This window comes from Triturus cristatus, chromosome 11 (genome assembly GCF_964204655.1).
Source record: "Triturus cristatus chromosome 11, aTriCri1.1, whole genome shotgun sequence".
NCBI lineage: Eukaryota > Metazoa > Chordata > Amphibia > Caudata > Salamandridae > Triturus > Triturus cristatus.
This window is the reverse complement of record NC_140594.1, coordinates 715197866-715215697: the sequence shown is the minus strand read 5'-3', so window position 1 is coordinate 715215697 and position 17832 is coordinate 715197866. Positions and strand designations below refer to the sequence as shown.

General features: G+C 43.0%; 1 protein-coding gene across 4 annotated transcripts in view; it reads left to right on the top strand.

The window, feature by feature from the left end:
* PPP2R3A (protein phosphatase 2 regulatory subunit B''alpha) overlaps positions 1-17832 on the top strand; it is a 1290855-nt gene that overhangs the window by 311287 nt on the left and 961736 nt on the right. For 2 of the 4 annotated variants that reach the window (XM_085634351.1, XM_085634352.1), the window contains exon 3: positions 6457-6517. The exons of the other annotated variants lie outside the window; for them this stretch is intronic. The gene's annotated coding sequence lies outside the window, so the exon portion shown is untranslated. The remainder of the gene's footprint in view (positions 1-6456; positions 6518-17832) is intronic. 4 annotated transcript variants of the gene reach the window in all.

Here is a 17832-nt window from a genome sequence, read left to right as displayed (position 1 = left end):
GAAATTATTCAAAAAGGCCACAATATCAGTGACAGGATGTTGTAATGCAGATCTTATGCTTAGAGACAGAAGAACTCCGAGTAGGGTAAATTTGTTGCAGTGAACAGAGAAAGTTAAGAAGGATACTGAATCCTAGTTACCCTGACCATTTTTTAAAATTCTTTTTATTGTAATTTGCAACATTTCAAACCATTTTGCTGTATAAATCCATACACAACATTTGTGTTTGTAACCAAGTGCATCGTATCCGTGGGCATATATAACGTAGCCAGTTTCCATGAAAAGCTTACATTTTAATTTATCCATTAACTGCCTCACAGTGGAATCCGCACGCTATCGTTCCTTCGTGAAAGGATCGTCTTTATTTTGACCCGGTCTAATTGTGTAGAAATTGTCCCACCAAGGACCCCATATCTTTCTGTGTATTTTGGGGCATCCCCTAGATTTATAAACTGACTCCTCTGCAGTTGAACAATAATTGACTGTCTGAACCACTCAGTTGGAGCAGTTTTATTGACACGTTGTAATTATATGAAGGGGTGGAAGGGAGAATCAGTGAGGAGTTGGGGTGTCTGAAAGGCTTTTCTCACCGCTTTTATGTTGAAGAGTTGAATTACACCCTGTGTACATAAAGTTAGGAATACGCCATTAGCCTTGAGAGGAGCTCACTATAGGATGAATTCGACCAGTTGTGTAAGCATGATATTATAGAACCTCTAGAGACATCTGATTGGTTAAGTCCTGTGGGCCTGATGAGGAAACCAAATGGCAACATTAAAATGTCCATCAATGTGAGAGTTCTGACAACAGTAGCAGAAGCGAGGGGTTTACACCCATCTAGACCTGTTGAATGCCTATAAGATAACATTACACCCTCAATCTAAACACCTCACATCTTTTATTACACCAGAAAATATGTGTAGGTTTTGGAGGATGTCAGTTGTGGTTTAGCACATGATGCAAAAGTTATTTGATACAGATAAACACTCCTGTTTTTCCAGCAAGATGTTTCAATACAGGGGAAAAAACTTAAGGATTATGATATGGTGTTGAGGAAGCTTGTGGTCATCTTAATGGTGGCATGTTTGATGGTGGATGTCATCTAGTGTAAATTGCAGTCAGTGAGGTAGAATAGTCTGGCCGCTTGATGTAGAGCATCGGTACCAAAACGAGGCTCAGATTTGGAAAGGCCATTGAAGGTCTGTCACCTTAGAACAATGAGCAGTTGCGCTCATGCATAGGAATGCGTAGTAATATGTGAAATTTTTTGATTGCTTTTGGGTTAAGACTACTACCGTGAGAGAATTAAAGAAACAATTATGAGGTTTAAGTGGACTGAAGGGTGCGGAATGCCACCAAGGCAATTAAAAAATGTACTGCCCAATCAGTAGTACTTAAGCCTTAAGATGCTATGAGTAGGAGCTTTTGTGATGGAGGAAAAGGGACGTAGAGAAAGAGTTGTAACATTTCCACCTTACAATTCCAAGGTTGCTTTGTGCAAATGTCCTGTGAGCGAGAAGGAGACATTTACATATTGGTAGGTGATTAGGCATTTCAAAAATGTTTGTTTTGGGTTTATGAATTTCAAGTACAAACAGATCACAAACTATTGTTGGATATTTTTACTGCCAGTTGTATCAGCTAGGCTACTCCACATCTGGCAGAAACAGTCTATTACCTACCTACAGGTGCTGACATTTAGCACAAAGTATGGGACTTAATGCTGTGATGTAAATGCAGATTGCTTGCTGTGATTGCCTTTGAAAGGCGACTGCAAATGAGGAAGATTGTTTGGTGGCCAATGTGGAGATAAGCTGCAGTGGTGACGAGAAATTGAAGGTTAACCTGGGGAGGTCACAGTGGCCGTGAGTGTTTAGGAGACAGTTTTCCTAAAGCAGGTGACAACAGGTTGTTGAACTGCTATAAGTCAGTGGTAAATGATGTTCCGTACAGAACTGACAAGCTGGTGGTGTCTACTGCTTGAGGAAGAGGGTGATGGTTCTTTTGCATGCGGGGGATAGAAAAGGAAGGCAAGATATGATTTCTGGTGACCAGGCATATATCGCCTTACTGAAAGATTTATCACAGATTGTATGTCATGCACTACGAGTGACAGATCTCATAGGACTCCAAGTGAATTTCTGTGCATGGAGTGGCTAAACGGAGAAGATGTGCTCTTGTGATGTTTGATTATTACTTGAGATGGCGAGAAGTCAGATGTGTGAGTGGCATCACAATTGAGGTAGTAATAGACTTGGTGGGGAAAACTTTGTCCAGAAAAATTATCTGGAGTGTGTGGTGATGGTCAGCATTTTATGATTGAGGGAGCACTTACAGTGCTGCATTTTGTGTAAAGCCACGGTCTTTCTGCTTCCTACTAAAACACTCTACAGTGTGGGGTTGCATCCCTCACTTTCCCTGTGTCTTTGCACAAACTGCAACACTGTTAGTACCCCCTCAATGATGAATTAAACCCACACATGTCTTAGATCACCAAAATGTGTGGGAAGCTGGACCCTTTGATGAACCTCGCCCCCGTGAGGGTGGGTGAGAGCTCGGCTTTTTTAAAGAAAAAACACTGAGGTGGTGGTTTGTTGCTTGCGTTAAGATAATGGGTATTACCCCAAACAATTGGCCACTTTTTATCTTGACTTCCCTAATACGAATTTGTGCTTTTCTCCTTTTCTTTCCCTTGGAATTCTGTTAAACTTGAAGTATATATCCACATTCAATCCACTACATGTATAGTTGTTGTACCTGCCACTCTGTGTCTGTCATTCTTAAGCTTTGTGCTCTAACTCCACCATAACACTTTTTCAATAAGAGCTTTATACATCAGGTATGACTTAAACAGGCATATGTCATGCAGAGGCATGATATCTTCCCAGGTTGTGGTGCACTCGCTTAAGTAATGCCTTTTTTAAGAGCTCTTGATTTGGATTGAAATGTTCTTATCCGAAACTCCACACCTTCATGCATTAGGCTCTGTATCCATTCTTTTTGCTCATGTTTTTGCTATTCCTGAACTTCTCTTCCTTTAACTTGGATAGTTTATACCGCAGGCGAAATGGGCGCATGACTGCTACACCTTCGGTCACTAGTCCAGTGATCTGGTGCACATCGTGGCTTTATGTACTACATCCAAGAGGTGACACTCGATGTAATCTTCTGGATGAAGAATAAAGAGGTGAGAACAGGCATGTAGTTGTGAGCAGTCTTCCTGCCAATAAAACTGTGAAACACCCTGTCCAGTGACTGCACCCCTGCTCTTTACAAGAGAGCTTGTTCTGGTGAACTGTTGAATAAAGTCACACTTCCTGTCAAGCTGTTGACGTCACAAACTGCTGATGCACTCTCCTTCGGAACATTGGTGTCCATAAAGGCCAGGCACACCACACTCTCTGGGTGCTAACTACATGACCTAGTCTTAGTCCTTCTGGTTACTCCAGAGTTTTGCACTGCAGAGTGGAGTGGAGCGCGGCGCGTTCGGGGAATACCTGCTGCTGCAATCCCAACCTCTAAAAGAACCATCAGGCTTATCACAGCACAGTCTCTCCTGGAAGCAAGCCTACCTCCTGCTTGGTACAAATGTCTCATTAGAGCAGTAGCACCTAACCAGTTCCGACCCACGAGAACATTGGTGTGTTGTTTTCGCTCCTACACCTGGCTATGAAGAGAGAAGTGCTCGTTTGGAGGTCTCGAGTACATTCAGAGGTTCCAGGAACCATGAGTCACAGCAAGTAGAAGCAGCACATTTTCTCAGGATTCTGTCATTTCAGGCTTCCCTTCCCTCTCATCCTTTCTAGAATCCAGATTTCTTGGCAGACATTTCTAACATGTATCACCTATGAGATCAGGTGCATGTGGAGCTTTATATGAACATGTTTTCCCGACTTCCCTCACATCCCAAATCACAACTTCTGACATGCTAACATCTCTTCAGTCCATACTTTATTCTGGGTGACAAGAAAGCCATGCATAAGGCCAAGAAAACTACTGTGGTTCTTCTAATACCGGTTTCTTGCCAGGGTCATGGTGATATCAATACAACTTCCTGCTCATGAAGACCATCTACTTTTAGAACTTTCAGAAACATAGTCACTCCATCCAGCACCCTCATCCTTTTCTTACTTGGCACCGCCTGTGCAAATCCAGCTGAAATCTCCTCCCCTGCTCCCAGATTCACTAATGGGGCCCTGTACGGCAGGAAGTCTACATTTAGCCCATCCCCTAGGCTTTTTTTCTTACAAGATGCTAGGCTTGAGGTATTGCTACAGTAAGGTGAACACACATACTAATAGCGGTGCTTGTGAGAACAAAGACTTGCATCTATTCAACCAAGCAGGACTATGTGATGCTTACAAAGCTCTTGAGGTTAAATCCATCAAGACACCACTTGCTTTCTCCAGTAAATCCAGTTTTCCTTTTTGAACCCTAAGTCCCCAAGATGACTCGCAAGGGCTAGAAAAAACAGTAGTCCGGGACAACTATGTCGAAGTCTGGAAAAACCAGATACCAAAGACCCATGTTTAACCCTGGGAACCCCCAACTTCTTAGTCTGATGGCAATAAATGGTATCAATCTGGAGGTTTCTCTGCAAGATAATACAATCAAGGAATGTTCTAAGCTGCAGCTGTGGCACAAGTTTGACTGTTGCACTTTTTTACAGGCAGCCAAACAGAAATGCTGATTGTCTGGTACCTAAATTCAACCCTACCAGGGCCATGAACCATGATCCTTCCTTGCACAGGCAGATGTGGCTAAAGCCTTTGAATGTGAAGCCAGAGGTCAAGGAAGATGTCATTAACCTCCATTAAATGGGAACAGCCTATTGAACCCCTACCGAAATAGTCTTCCGGTAGTACAAGGTGGGCATAGTCGGGATCAAATCTCTGATCGCCAGCTAAGTGTTCCTGGCCAAATAACAGGTTTCCTTCCAACAGGTGAAGATATTCCAGGCTTTTACGCCCAGAGCATCCTTCCATCGCAAAATGCTGGCAGCTATGTCCGCTTCACTGGCCTCTTAGTTTAAGAGAAGATGTTTTAGGGATAGACCAAATGCTTTTGCAGAGGCTAAGAGGTCCAGGAGACTTATCATTGCTCTTCGTAGCTCCATGTCAGGAATACTGCAATGCAGTAGGTGTGGGCTTTCCCACCACTGTTACCTTTATATCCCAGAAGCAAGAGTCCTGGAATCAAAGGGATATGTCTTACAACTTTCCATAGTTTGTCTTAACAACACGTTTGCCCCAAACTGCATATCCTGAACAGTTGTACGAGGTTGAAAAGCACCTTCCTTTTTGTGAAATAGAGTTGGACCCACATTCTGAAAGTGGAAAGGGATACTACTAACTACGTCTTAGCAAAATAAATAGGGAGAGGGATCAACCACATCTAGTTTTTCTATGATCTCAAACCATTTACAACCACTCTAGAAATTCAAGATACCGACCATAGTGTAAGTCCTGCCTATTTGCAATGGATTTTCAGAACAATTGCTTTCATGTGCCTGTCTACATCACTGCAGGAAACCAATATTAACAGTAGAAGTCACTGCCCTTCTGAGTGAATGTGAGCCTTAATCCACAACGACAGTGCCCAGTTTTCACAAAGGTCTTTGCTCACTTGGTGGCTTTTCGGTGGTGGCAGAAATGTCCATCTGCCTAATCAGTGCCTTGTTATGTGAGTTAAGAGTCAGTTATGTATATAACCCGAGACTTGTAGCTTGTGTTCCCAGTCAACTATCACCAATCCTCTCTTGACACCTTGAAAGAGGGTCCATGTGTCCCCCAGTGATATCAGTCCAACTGTAGGATAGTTCTTAGAATACGTTGCTGTGTCATCATGGTGGCTTCAGGTGCTCATGGGAATTTTGACTGTCTATTTTTGGGGCTGTTCTCACCTCATGCTTCACATGCACTCCCTGTAGCTCCACATAACCGAGCCTAGGGATTGGTTGCTGGTTTGTCAGCCGCCCATTTTCCTTGGAGGCGTGTTGGCCTAATATTTGAAAGGAATGTTCTGATTGGCCATTGTTGTCCCCTCTCATCCTGAGTCTCCGGCTGAAGATCGAGGGCTGCCCTAGGTGCTTTGTCGTTCTTTAGGCTCCTGTCAGGTATAACCGAGTCTGGTTATCTAAATTACTGCCTCTTCTTCGAGGCAGAAAGACAAAATACTTAGAGTTCATGCCTTCCGGCTCAGACCCCCTGACCCCCCCCCTCCCCTTCCCCCCAAGTCTAAAAATGTGGAAGTTGATGCCTCTGTGGCTTTGTGCATCTCAACATTAAAATGCTGAAATGGTTTTTGGAGTATCGTCAGACATGTAAAAATGGTCACAAGTGGCAATTGTCAAAGCCAAATTGAGACACATTTTCCACCCCTCTGCAGATGTCCAATTGAAAAAAGGCACTGACGGCTTGTCGTATGCATTCAATTCTTCTCTGTTCACATTCACAGCTGCTGTGCAGAACAAGCCAGAACCAGAGGCAGACCAGGAACCACTCCCTACTGTGTCCGGGTGAGCTTGCTGCAGAGTAACTAAACATCAATAAAATGAGGATTATGTAAATGTGCAAATTGTTGCCAAAAGCGACTCGCATTGTTGCTTGCAGGGTGAAGCAAGAAAGTACAAAACGAACTCAGACACAGTTCATTAGGTTACATTAATATTCAGATATCAGTTGTTGAAGTTCTAGAATGCAATGATATATAAAATAGTGCACCAAACCGAGAACTGACATAATGTGAGGACCAAGCCCACTCAACACAAACCAACTTTACACCCCCAGCTTAACCCTTGTGGGTCTATCTATCGGTCTATTTGCTGCATGTGTGTATCCTGCAGTACAACGTTTCTCACTAAGCCCCCTGTGATCGAGCTGCGCTGACGCTTCGTACAAAAGGTTACTTCGAGCAATAGCACCAAATCCACACTGTCCCTTTAGAACATGACTGTGAAGTGATAGAGGTGGTAGTATAATCTGAGATTCTGGGCCCTAAGTGATCACAGCCAGTATAAACAGCATGTTTTCTCACAGATCTGCCATTACAGGGTTTCCCTCTGCCTTGCTTTCTTTGGGAAACTAAATACCATGGCATACTTGCCTAACTTGTACGACCTGATGGATCAGGAGCTGTTGGCACTCGATTTTCATCTGTTTGCCCAACTTTCCTCAGATCCCAGATTACAGTTGACAGGACGCTAAAAACCCTCTTGAGGGCAGACTCATTTCTGAGTGCCTAAAAATGCCATGCAAAAGACCAAGGACACTCATTTAGTTATGTGAGGACAGGTTGGTCGCGAGGTCATGGTGATGTCTAACAGCTCCCATCATAGAATTATCATCCCCTTCCAGTGTTTATAGAATCAATGCCACTCCATCCAGCACCACATTCACTGTCTTGCCACATAATGCCTACCCCAGTCCAGCTGCCAGCTGTGGTCCCACTTCCGTATACCCCAGCGTGTCCCTTCAGGGCATAAAGGCTAACTTAATTAAATACTCTAGGCTCCCTCCTCACAAGAGGACAAAGTTGATGTATCTAAACTCCAATCTGAACACTGATACCAAAGTATGTAAGGGTGAAAACAAGGAGTTGCATCAATACAACCAATCCATTCTACCAAGGGAGTGTTTGCAGATAGCCACAATTCCTGCACCCAAAAACTACAATCACAATGTTTTTACCCAGAATTGAGTATAATCGCACAAACCCAGGAGCAGTGTATGCTTCCCCCATGATGCTGCAGAATTCAGGGCTGGCCTTCAATCCTGCTCTCAGCCCTGGCACATTTCCTTCAGCATTTTCACCAGACCTTATCTGTTCTTAGTTAAACCAGGCCTGGTGTCTTGAAACCAAGAACATTGGGTACAAAATGTGCTTGTCCAAGAATTCTAGACCCAGAGTCCCCAAGCCGCTCATAATCGTGAGTGGTAGAATTCCATGAAGTTACTGCTCTGGGTGTAATTCTGCCACTATTAACCATGGCCTACGAAGCTTTTGAGGTTAACTCCACCCATAAACCACTCTGTTTCCCCAGTATAGCCAGTGCTTGTTATTGAGCCCAAGTCCTCAAGCGGTCTCAGAAGGTGAAGAAAAAGCAGCCGTCTGCGGTGGCTCTGTCAAAGTCTAGAAATACCAGACACCCAAAGCAGACAGATGTTCATGTATGGGAATCTCTTCTGCACAGTCCTATGAAAAAAACTGTATCAATCTGAAGATCTGTCTTTCTTGCAGAATAATGGTTATGCCATAATGGGAAGGGTCGAACTGCATCTGTGACACACGTATGACTGCTTCACTTGTTCCCTAACTATTCTCAGAAGAGTGTAGGTTTATGTTTGACCTAGGGACAGAAGCAGTTGATAAGGCCGGATACCACTACAAAACTTACTAGGAATCCTCGGTCGACTGGATCTTTATTACCTGCTAAGAAGTGTAAACACCATGTTAACACACGATCTTCCAGACGGAAAGCACACAAAAATTGGCTCTCCTCGTGTAAAGGTATCGAAAAGAATGCTTGGCACAAGTCAATCACTGTGAACCACTCGGCTTCACATGGAATCTGGAATAGTATCACTGATGGATTCGTTACCACTGGACAACATGGGACCACAATCGCGTTGACCTTTCGCAGGTCTTGCACGATTCTGAATTTCCCTCTCGGTCTCTGTAATCCCATGATGGGTGAGTTGTATGGACTGCTCATTATCTCCTTCAGAATTCCCTGCTGAATCATGGAATCGATTACAGGTTTAATCCCTGCGATCGTTTCAGGTGACAGATTATACTGGGGCGTTCTTGGAAACTCAACATTTTACTTAACCTGGATCTCAACTGGCTCAACACCTTTGATCAGTCCAATCTCTTCTCCTGTGAAATCCCACACATCCAATGAAACTGAGTCTCTCAGGTCAAGTGGAAGCTCTTCCACTGGTAACATAGGATACACCTCTATACACAAACGCTGATTTGCAACCCTAAAGGTGGCATCATCATCAATTGTCTGTGATTTTACTCCCTTGGGCGTGCAATAGATGGTACAATTCAACTTGCACAAAAGATCACGTCCTAGCAAACAGACTGGACTTGAGTCGCACACCACAAACTGGTGTCGATCTCGGAAAGTTCTTATTCTCACAGGAATTGGCTCGGTCAATGGATTAGTCATTTTCTTATTTGCCACTCCTACCACTTGGATTGATTGTCCCGAGAGGGGTAGGTTGGGAACTGCTGCAGATCTTACAGTAGAACGGGTAGCACCAGTATCAACCAAAAAGGTGTTGGGATGACCGTCAACATCCACCTCTACAAACGGTCCCCTCTGGTCTTCCTCTAAGACTGCCACAAGAGTGCAGTCTTCCTCCTCCCTCAGGCACCGTCATTTTAATGGGTCTGAGCTATACTCATCGCAATCCTCGAAAAGGGGCATCTGCTGGTAAGTTAGATTTCCCTGTGGAATTCTCGGAGGTTGCCTAACTTGCACCTGTGGGCACAATGTCCCCCCTTGCATGGACTTGGGTCTCATCCCTGTATTGACGACCTCAGATACCTGCGCCGTCTCTTCCTCTTGTTGCACTTGGTTCGCTGGATTCAATCTACACTCGCGCTTCCAATTCCCGATCTTGTGACAAAGGTGACACGCAGTGGTCTTTTTCAAGGTTGGCACATCTATCCCTGTCTTGGGGTCTACAGGTTTACCTCTTACTTGACATTGCACATTCTGGGTCCCTCCTTGATTGTTTCCCTGTCTTCTTCCTAGCATCCTTCCACTCGGCATTAGCTTATCCTTAAGCTTCCTATGTTTCGAATCCACCTCGTCTCTGCAGTACCTGGCGTACCACAATATTTCGTCCACGACTTGTTCTGCCAGCAGAGCAAATGCTGCTCAATCATGAAGCTGATTTCTGATCTCAGACCCAAGACGAACTTGGAAACAAACTGTCCCATGTCTTTTGGGTCTAATGTGTCTAGCCCGCTGTACTGTTTAAAGTCTTGCAAGAGCCTCTCGTAGTATTCATGTACGGACTCTTTTGGTTCCTGAACAGTTCGGTCTATCTTAACCCAATCAATATCTTGTGGTGAGATTTTGGATTTCAGCCATGTAATTACTTGTTCAAACTTTTTCATAACAATAGGTGAAGGACCATTGGTAACAGAATCCCTGTCTGGTTCAGAAGTCGGACAATGAACTGCAACTTTACAAGCTGCCCACAAATCGCTTGGTACCACGATATCAAACAATGTGTTCAGGTCAACCCACAACACTTTTGAGATTTTAACAGACCGGTCAACCTGCTTGTACCACTTGATAGCCTTCTCCCTCAGCTGAGGAAATTTGTTCGTAAATGCCGCCAAATCACCTCTACTCCAAGGCACATGCACATACCCTCCATTTAGTACCTCTCGCAAAGGATAGTTCTCCACTCCTACTATCCCCCCCCCCTCCTGGAGGCGGTGTCTCTCCTACGCTCCTTTTGGTGCTCCTCTTCTTGGACCATCTTTCTTCCCACTTATCAAGCATGCTCCATGCACGTATCACTACAATCAATTCTCGAATGTGAGTTTTCAATCCTATGACTCTCTTCTCTTCCAATTCCTGATCACTGTACTGCAATCTGTGACTTCCCTGCAACATCTTTGTTTTGGACAGATCCACTTCATATCTTCTTGCCAAGTCTGTCAGTTTCTCATGTGCTGACCTTGCCTTGCGAGTTACATCCTTTGCTACAAACAACAACTTGTCTGGTTCATAAAGCTCCACTCTTTCCAAAGTCAGGTTCCGGCTAATTATCTCATCTACCTCAGCTTTTAACCTCATCACATCCAACATCTTTGCTCTTATAGCAGTTTTAATGGTTCCTCGACTTGATGCACCAATAGCCTATACCCTTCAATACTTTCCACCCTCGATCTCTTCTCCAATGCATCCCATCGCACATCTTGAAACGCCGTGATCGACTTTTTCACCCTTTCTTGACTTCGGTCCCTCTTCCTGCTGTGTGCTGCTCTAATCCATGCATGTAGCGCCTCAAACTGTGTTGGTATGGGTAAAGGTTGCAATGAAGACATCACTGTTTTCAATTGGAATAACACTTCCAACCTGAAAGTACCATAATGAGGAAAAGCCAATTCTCCCTCTTTGTCAGTTATTTTATGCCAATTTTTGAGCTAAATTTTAGTATGCAACCCCACATTCGTAGCCATATAATGGGCTGGGGTATCTTTGGGTGGAGCTTCTTCTCCTCCTCGAGTAACCACTCTTCTATCTCCTCCACACATATATCGTAAAACTTTAAAACATTTCATGATAAAATCCACTTTTCTTTACTCGTTTTCACTCGACTTCCTGATGACAATCCACCAATACCAGCGCGGCTTCTCACCAACCGACCTATCGCAGCGCTGCACTCTCTGACATCACTATTCCTCCTCATGCAGCAGTTCCCCTCCTTTACAATTTGTCTCTCGCACATGAACGCATCTCACTCATACAGTGAAATAACTGTTTGTCCACCAAACAACCGAACAGACACTCCTCTAACTGTCTGTCCACGAAACTACCGGACAGTCTCACATAATTGTCAACCTCAATTCTGGCAACCGTCTGTCCACGAACTGACCGGACAATTGCTCCAGACTATGTGCCCACGAACGGCTGGACAGTCATGTACTTAATCGGTAGGATCCAATCACTCAATGTTCCACATGCAGTAACCCATGACCTGCGTCGGTTACTCACGCACTCACACACACATTTCCCTATCACCGGTGGGTCAGTCAACGACGTCTCATGACTCTCACAATCATTGGTCAGACAATTTCAACTCTGGGTGTCTTCTACCGCATAATCTCTTGTCCAAGGATATCAATAAATCAAACCTCATGGACAGCGCGCCTTCGGCCTGAAACCACGATCACTCAACTCTCATTCCAACTCCACAAGACATCACACAATCAAAACAACACCGCAATCTAACAAACATACATCCCTGTTCACACTCACTCTACCACGAACTGCTGCTGCCGCCGCACCGTCACTCTCTGTCGGTTTTCAACGGGCGCCGTCGTCCTCCGCTCACAATCCACTGGATCACTATCACTTGGGCTCTATGGGGACTCAATGACTACCTTTCTCTATGTCTCCCCTTACTACAGAGGTAACCATCCTCTGCTACCAACGGATAAGGCCGGATTCCACTACAAAACTTACTAGAAATCCTCGGTCGACTGGATCTTTATTACCTGCTGAGAAGTCTAAAGGGAATAAACAATACATTTATAACAACCTGACACAGACCAAATTAGTAAACTTTGGAATCACTGACTCCGAATTCCAATTTAGGGGTTTTATTACAAAGCCAAAAATAACTGAAAATACAAGCACCTCATGACGAGGTTGTAAAAATACATAGGCACTAATACAAAGTTCATACTACGAACCAGTCTAATCCGATGCAGCATAAAAAGAATGAGCAACTCCAAAAATACTAAACAGGCAATAACTGCTTCAACATCTAGGTCAGTCTTCATTAGTGGCTGTAAAAGAAATCCGTTAATCTATCCTTACACTGTCTCTACAGTGGATCCCTAATTAGCATTTCCCAGGCAAGATCAAGAAAAGGTGTCGGCTTGTGAAGACTTCCTAAGAAGTTCACTCACATTGTCAAGATCAGGACCCAACCTACAGAGTTCGTTCTCAGTCTTCATCCTAAGAATCGATCCCTTCCTTCTACCCTCTAACGCCTCTCTGCTAACTCATCCCTCGAGCACTGTCCCTAATAGAAAATACACAATTGGTAGAACACGCCCCTGAAACACCTCCTCGTGCCAGGCACCTCTCGTAGGTAATTTTCCACCAAAACTTGTACTCGGTCCAGCAACGGTTGACGTGTCCCTAGGTCTCAGGCTTCTTCAGCAAGAAAAAATATCCGCTCCCATTTATTGGCATTCCTGAATACTTTGTAGTAGGTCTCCTCCATACCTAACTCCTAAAACAAAGACGTTATTCTAACTAACGAAGTCGGTGTTCTTGCACGTGCAACAGAGACATGAGAACAGAACAACCTTTCACGCACATGAATTTCGCTGACTGCCTCCTAATGAGAGCTATACCAGGGGAAAATGCATCTCAGGCCTACACAAACCAGCTAACATAAGGAATACGAATAGGCCTTCCATAGCACGAAAGAGTAAATACTCCATCCAGGCCTTTGACATCAAATTAAACACATTTTTTTAAATGTTGCAACTGCAAGCCCTACATTTCATCACGTTTAAGACACAATGAATCATCTCTACGTTTGCATACTTTAATATGGTGCACGTTTAAATCTAATGCATTACATTACACATGAGCAACTTTGTTTTTTTAAGTTCAAGAAAAGGTTTATTGGAGAGATTATTATGATCATAAAAACAATACTTCATATATGCAGTTATTTGTTAATATATAAATACATGAAGGTGTAATAAAGAATAACGATATATAATATCCATTAAAATAGTAAAAGGATAATATAGAAGATGATATGAATACAAGCAAAGGTACACATGAGCAACTTTGTTAAGCATTTACAATGAACATCAAGAGTTACATGATTCCCTCTAGATGCCATTTTACGTTTCTTGAATGGCACAACTCATTCTAACATTTCATTTACCATTGGTTACACACAAGTTACTAACTAACATTAATACACATAAGGATATATGCGGGTACGGACTATCCGTGAATATAATGTACCCCTCCAAATTCCAGATTATTACTGCGCTCTATCACAGTAAAGTTGCAAAATGCTGATCTTCTAGGACCTCACTACACCACCTTTTTCTTGTAAGTTCCTGCACTAGTTGGGTGGCTTAGTTCTCCTTTATCCAATTGAGCACAAGTTATTTGTTTTGCATACTTTTCTTCTTTTTTTTTTCTCGTTTTTTGCAGTTTTATATAGTGCGAACTTGACCCGAAGGTATCCGAGTGTTTTACCTGAGCACCAGTTGCGTTACAGATGGACACGTTTATTTTTAGGCACAGACTTATTTACCCTATACTTTGGCTGTGCAAGCTGTTCAGTTGTTACCACTGTCACGTCTTTGCTTGTTCACACCACCAGAAGGGACTGATGTTTCTTCAAGCACAGGCAGGTACGGCCAAAGACTTCAAATGTGAAGCTTGAGACTAAGAAAGATGTCACTAACTCCACTCAGTGAGAATATCCTTCTGAACCCTCATTGAAAAAAGGTCTTTCAGCAGTACAAGGTGGGCTCAGTCGGGGCAAATATCTTTCCTTCAGCCAAGTTGTTATCTTGCTTTGTTCTTTAACAAGATTCAAAGGAAAAACATTAACTGAATAATCAAGGGCAATTTAAAAAATCATTAATTTTAAGGACTTTTCCAATTGCTTCCAAGCACACTTCTTGTTTGAATTCCATTAAGAGGGAGTTCCATGATTTAAATCTGAGATGACTAAGGCTTCTATGAAATGGAGGCCCGTCTCTGGAAAAAGAAAATATTTTATGTTCCTCCCCCCACCAATAAATTAGAGTTTTTGTGCCCAGGACTTCCTAGGTTGACTTTGATACCCTAGACAGAATGGAGACTGGTGTGAACGGTTTTGGATGGGTGGCCCAAAATTGGGTGGCCCCTCAGGGCAGTTCCTGATGGTACTTGGTCCACCACAATTGATTTTCCAAGGATGGAGCTAGTAAAGGTTCTACAGTTCATAAGATGTAAAGTAATTTGTCCCTCTTTGTTACTAGCTTAACTCTATGGTCACAAATGTGCTGGACCACTGACGAGTGTTAAACTACAGAGTAATCGAGATGGGTCCTCCTCTAGATGTTCTGAGGCATTTACATAGACGCACTTCTACCAAAAGCACAAACTTTAAATTCAGTTCTTGCTTGGACTACTGGGCGGTGCAAAAACAGTGGAAATGCAGCCACCACTTCTACAACCCAGAATCGTTCAATCACCAGCATTTTTGAGCTATTTGTAATTTGACGAATTGTTTCTTAGGAAGTTGAAGATTGATGCTGTTAATCTAATTTGGAGTTCACTGTTGCTCCTACCACAGTTTTCCCGAGATCAGTAGGTATGTAATAAATGGCTTCTCAGTTTATGTACCTGGAAGAAAGTGTTCTTAAGTGTGGAGTTTACTTTTGGGATAAAAGACTGCGGACTAATTAAGGAAGAAAGAAAGCTATAAAGTGGTTCAATAACAGAGAATGATTCTCATCTTCCAAGAGGAAATAAGATTTAGGCCTCCTGTGAACAATGATTTTGAGGATGACACCCATCAACGTGGAGACACATTTGAGCGTAGAGAGATAATTGTAACTTCACATAAATATTTGTGATGAGGGTAAAGACAGAATTCATGCAATCATTGCAAGGGTGTTAAGCCCTGCTGTGCTTCATATAGACTTTAGGAGAGTCAAATACTCAGGACCTGATTATGGAGTTTGATGAACTTGACCGATACCTTAATGCTATATTACAAGTGCCATAGGATAAAATGTTCTTGTAATAAGCGACTGGGTTATCTGACACGGTTGTGATGGAGAACTCATCTGCCAAACTCGAAATCAGGCCGTAAGCCTTTAAGCTATAATGATGTTGTATTTTCATCTTACGAAGGCTTCAAACCACTTGTCAACGGTTATCTGGTCCTTTTGAAATTATTTACTCGTATGGTTTCACCCACTTCTGCTGTGAGTCTGTATCTGGATAATGCTTCTGCTGAATAGCTTGGGATTGTTATTTGCCACTGGTATGGTAACGGGTCGGCCATTGTTGGCTGTGCTATTGTAGCTCATTCAAAAGTCTAGGATCACTTTCCAAACAGTGCGAGGCTGAAGACTGAGGAGGCGTTTGAAGATGTTGTGTCAGTAGGGTGCTCAAAGGGACTTTAAGTGACTGTGTCTTACTTTGGGTCTGATTCTTGATGACCGCTTTGCTATATGGCCATATGGAGGAGGGGGGTTAAAGAGTTACAGCGCTGGGGGTGTGCTGCAGGCATTTTGGAACACTATAGTTTGGTGCTGCCAAAGTACAGTGCAGCACAGGCTGAAAAGGAACATTGGAAATAATGGTGGGCGCCTGTTTTCTAGTCACTCTGTTCATTGTTGCCTGGTTGCTTTTGCCTCTTTGCCTGCAGTGCTATCAGGAGGGACGGGCTAATGCCAGCTACTTCTTCAAAGCAGCGCTTTTTACAGTAAAATAGCTTTTTCCCCCCAATTTACGTGCATATGGTCAGTACCTGGCCATCAGCCCACAATTGAAAAAATATATATTAAACAGGTAAAAGTGCAAGAAACAGCCCTTGCTGTGTACTGTAAAGGTGTGAGACTTAGGAAGGCCTTGTACTTAAATAATGGTGTAGCACTGCATTTCCTCTTGCAGTACTAGAATAATGCTTGGTGGGTAAGTGAGTGCCACAGGTTGAGGCGGTCGCTAGTAGCTATTGCCACAACTGAGGGCAGCATAGAGCTACATGTGAAAATGTAGGGCAGGCTGTCCGCTGCATGTTTTTAATGGCCAACAAAAATACTGCTGTGTGCTTTCGACATAGACTGCTATTCCCAGATTTGGACCTTCGGTGGGGGCGTTAGTTTGTACCATGAGGCTGGGGACTGTTCGGACGTAGTTTACTTCTACTCTTGTTTAGTACAGGTGTCCATTGCTCCGCTGAAGTATGTGTGTTGTGAGTAGCATTTAGAGGCATCTGCTGTTCAGTGTCCTAATAACCGGTCAATTGTATTTTGTCGTTATTGATCACTATTGGACCTCAAGTGTCTTTATGAACGGCCATGTCTATCCTACAAGTTTAAAATCCTGATAATGAACTTTAAATCAAATCTTTGTGCTGCAATATGTGTGTGGTTATTAAATGCTGTATGAGGGTTCTCACAGATTTTCACATTCTTAATGATCTCTCGGGATTTTAGATAAAGTGAAATGTGCCTTGAATAGTTTGTTTTCTTCTCCCATACGCCCAATGAGTGGGAATGAGGCGGCCAAAGATCAAACAAAGAAGGGAATTGAAAGGGATCAAGCAGGATATTGGCATGAATGCAGTTTATGTTTCAGAGTCTTCCTTGTTGTCGGTTTCTGCTGCTTATTTGCTAGGAACCTGAAGTGTTTGTTGTGTCCTCTCTGCACATCGCTGCATTCCTTTGAATCTTAGGATCTGCCTTTTCACGAGGCAGCCATGTAAGCCTCACGTGGACCTCGGTATGTTTTACTTTTCTATGCTTCGTATTGTAGATGTCATTAGGAATCTGCCAGAAATATCCGAATGAATGGCACTTTTTAATTAAATCAGTACATTGCTTATGGAAGTCCCCTGTTGGTATTAATAATGTCTAGAGTGACGAGGCTTCAACAGCTCTGTTGGTATTCATCATCTTTATTCGATCATAATAGAAATGACCATAAAAGCATGCATAATAAATACATCAATAAAAAAATGGTTACAAAAATATTATCAATAAAATTCCAAAATGTTTCTTCATGATCCTACAATAAGATGAGAACGCATTAAAAAAGACATAATAAAGGAGGCAATTCATTTCTCAGATATTAGTTCATTAAAATTTACTATCATCTTAATGGGCTAAATATCAACCCCTTCCTTTTCTTAATACAGGCCCATAAGAATGTTGCTACAGAGTAGCAGACCAGGGGGTCGGGTAGTGTTTTAAAAAAGAATAATGCTACCCGACACTGCTTGTGTCCCATTTTCTTTAGAATTGGCTTCAGGTAGGCCTTCCTTTCGCTCTCATAGAGCTCACAAAATAACACTATGTGCAGTTTGGTTTGGGGTG